Source organism: Lycium ferocissimum, chromosome 4, assembly GCF_029784015.1.
Source record: "Lycium ferocissimum isolate CSIRO_LF1 chromosome 4, AGI_CSIRO_Lferr_CH_V1, whole genome shotgun sequence".
Classification (NCBI taxonomy): Eukaryota; Viridiplantae; Streptophyta; class Magnoliopsida; order Solanales; family Solanaceae; genus Lycium; species Lycium ferocissimum.
Window position 1 is genome coordinate 69,605,326 of NC_081345.1, and position 3,714 is coordinate 69,609,039.

Here is a 3,714-nt window from a genome sequence, read left to right on the forward strand (position 1 = left end):
GTGAGTTAAAATTTTTAATTTTCTGGTCATCTCCATTTTCTCGGACAATATATTTTCCGGCGACAAATAAAATGATCGATCACTAGGACCACCATCTCCTCCATTTGAAGGTTATACCTTCAAATTATAGCTGGAATCCAAGCCGGCAAAATTGTCGCCGGAACCGTAAATCTGGAACAAATTGGGTACGGTCGGAAGGTCGAAACTTATTTACAATTTTTTTTGTAAGAGTATTGCTTTCACCTAAAGAGGCTATGCATTTCTTTGTAAACTTTCAGTAGGGCACTAAACATTCAGCGCAGCACTAATCTTACCTAAAAGTTCATGTAAGCCCTTTGGAGTCTCCAGGCCTCTTATTGCATCATTCTCAGTGGTGTAAAAGTGGGTTATGGTGAAGGCAGTTTCGTAAGGAGAAAGAGGAGGAAGAAGAGATGAAAAAAAAAAAAAAAAGATTGTAAAACTTAAGCTCTTTCACGCGCTTGTTTGTGGTGCAAATTGCACAAGTTGTTAAGTCAGCGAAAAATGTCAAAATGACTTAGTCAGGTTCTACCACATATGTTTAAATGATGCAAGTCTTAGTTAAGGTGTTAAAGTGAAAGATCGTGCCAACTCTAGATGTTTCCCGATGGGTTTAGCCAATATAAATTTTGGGTAACTGAAAATAGAGAAGAGAGGATGAAAAATATATGTTTTATTTGAATAATTGAAAACATAAGAGAAAAAAGGAAAGAGATCCTTTTAATTAGAGGGAGAATGTCTATAACTTTTTAAATTGGAGACTTTTCACTTAATTTTCTGTAGGTTCCTATCAAATTATCCTAATTAATATGGTTAGATATATTTAGGGTTGGTTTGTATAAATAAGGGCAATTCGCAGAATTGCCCTTCGTTTGGGGTGGTCTTTAAATTTTGCCCCTCATATTTGAAATCTTTAAATTTTGCCCACACGCATAAACCCATGGGTTCCGAGTTCGAACCCACGTCGGTCAAAATTTTAAAAAAAAATTCGCAAGGCAAGTTTAAATTTTGCTATGCCCCCGACGGCACTACTGGCTTGTGAAGGAATTACCAAAGTTATGCGGGACCGACATACTTATGCCTTATGAGCGAGACTTGGCATAAGTATGCGATTAAACATAACACAGATAATTCATTCAAAAGTTTATGCCGGATCACGTATAAAAGTTTGCCAGGTAAAAGTATGCCCCCCACCGCGCATAACTTTGTGAAGGAATTACAAAGTTATCGGGACCGGCATCTTTATGCGCTATGGGCGGACTTGGCGTAAGTATCTTGGGTCGGCATAACTTTGATAATTCCTTCACAAAGTTATGCCGAATTAAAACATAAAAAGTTTGCCCGTTAAAAGTATGCCCCCGCGTAACTTTGTGAAGGAATTATCAAAGTTATCTGGGACCCATACTTATGCCAAAATACGCCATAAGGCATGAGTATCTTGGGTCCGGCATAAATGTGTAATTCCTTAACAAGTGTATCTTTGTTAGCGGCATACGAAAATTAAACCGCCTTGCGAATTTTTTTTTAAAATTTCGTTGCATGGCTTCGAACACAGGACCTATGGGTGTTAAGCGAAGACGAAAATTTAAACATTTCAAATATGAGGGGCAAAATTTAAAGACCACCCCAAAAGAAGGGCACTCCGCGCAAAAAAATGTATAAATAATAGGATTGTTGGTTGCTATAAAGACTAGTGGGCTGGCTGTTTATATCTTTTCCCCTTAAATTGTTAGCCTATAAAAGACTAGAGAGTTTATCCATATTAAGCATGAAGTAAGGTTCCAAGGAGACGATACACTAGGCAAAAAATGGCTTTCAATTTTCTATCATTAGACTCAATAGGGTATATTGGGATATTTGTAGCAATCTTTTGCTTTTTTGTCTTGGCTTTTGGAGGCAGAGGTGATTTTGGGTGGAAATGGCCATTTTTTGGAGAGTTCCCAAGCCTTTTTCTCCATCTAAACACAATCCACCAAAGCCTTGTAGCATTATTTTCAAGAACTGGCCCTACTGCCTTCGTAAAAGGTCCTTGGTTTGCAAATATGGACATGTTAGGTACAGTGGATCCTAGAAATGTGCACTATATCATGAGTACAAATTTCAAAAAATTTGAAAAAGGTCCAGAATTCAAGAAGATTTTTGATATTTTGGGTGATGGATTTATTAATATTGACTTTGATGTGTGGAAGAATCAACGGGAACTCGCTAGAAAACTGCTTAATCATCAGGGGTTCCACAAGTTTTTGGTGAAAACAAGTTGGGATAAGGTACAAAATGACCTCGTCCCTGTCCTCGAACTCATGGCTAATGAAGGTAGAATTTTCGATTTACAAAACATTTTCCAGAGAATCACGTTCGATACTACTTGTATATTAGTGACAGGGTACGATCCTCGTTCCCTCTCTGTCGAACTTAAGAATGTTGCCTTCTTGAAAGCCATGGATGACACCGAGGAGGTCATTGCCATACGCCATTTATTGCCACCAAGTATTTGGAAGTTACAACAATGGCTTGGAATTGGGCCTGAAAAGAAACTAAGGGAAGCTGGGAAAATCATTGACCAAGTTATAGGTAAGTATATATCGATGAAGCATGACGAATTGAGGGTCAGCGGAGAAGATGGAGAAGATGGTGTTGATTTATTAACCTCGTACATGAACAATGATGCCGGAGAAAAAAAAAACAGGCTTAAATTTTGATGACAAGTTCTTGAGGGATACCATATTGAACTTTATGGTTGCAGGACGTGACACAACTAGCTCAGGACTCACTTGGTTCATATGGCTAGCTGTCACACACCCCGAAATTGAGAAGAAAATAGGGAAGAACTTAAGGCAATCATCCCTGTAGGAGAAGGTTACAAAATGAGGCTTTTTAAGGCGGATGAAGTGAAAAATGCAATATATTTACACGCTGCATTGTGTGAAACGTTAAGGCTATATCCCCCTATTCCTTTCGAACGAAAGACTCCACAAGAACCCGATATTCTCCCGAGTGGACACCGTGTTCACCCTGAGATGAGAGTGATGTTTCTATTGTACACGCTGGGGAGGATGGAATCTATATGGGGAAAAGATGCATCAGAATTCAAGCCAGAGAGATGGATTTCAGAACGAGGAACGGTGAAATATGAGCCATCTTATAAATTTTTTTCTTTCAATGCAGGACCAAGGACTTGCTTAGGGAAAGAAATAGCTTTCACACAAATGAAAGTTGTAGCTGCTGATGTAATTCATAATTACCATGTTGAAATGGTGAAAGGTCATGAAGTTTGTCCTAATGTGTCTATCGTCCTCTACATGAAGCATGGATTTAAAGTTAGGGTTTGGAAGAGGTGGGCATAGTACTTTAAATGTTAGTAATATTTTTATGATAGTAATATTTAAGTGCAGACCTCAACTATTTGCATGCTACTTTTATTTCATTATACCTAAAATTCATGTAGAATGATTTAGTTCATCCTCATGATTACCCAAGGTATACTATTTACCTGTATTTCATGTTCAAATAATTGGCATGTCATTAGCCCTAAGACGATAGGACAAATGCATTGTTCCTTATAGCAGCATAACTTTTGGTGGAAAGAGCATCACTGCACAAGTGTTTGACTTTTATCTTGTGTTCTGTACTAATTTCAAACTCAATTAGCTTGTTATTTGTGAGATATGTAATGATATGAGAAATTTATCCATCCCA

The 3,714-nt window shown here is 37.9% G+C and overlaps 1 pseudogene; it reads left to right on the top strand.

The window, feature by feature from the left end:
* The first annotated feature begins 1,826 nt into the window (after positions 1–1,826).
* Positions 1,827–3,362, top strand: LOC132054929 (alkane hydroxylase MAH1-like; annotated as a pseudogene).
* The last annotated feature ends 352 nt before the right edge of the window (positions 3,363–3,714 follow it).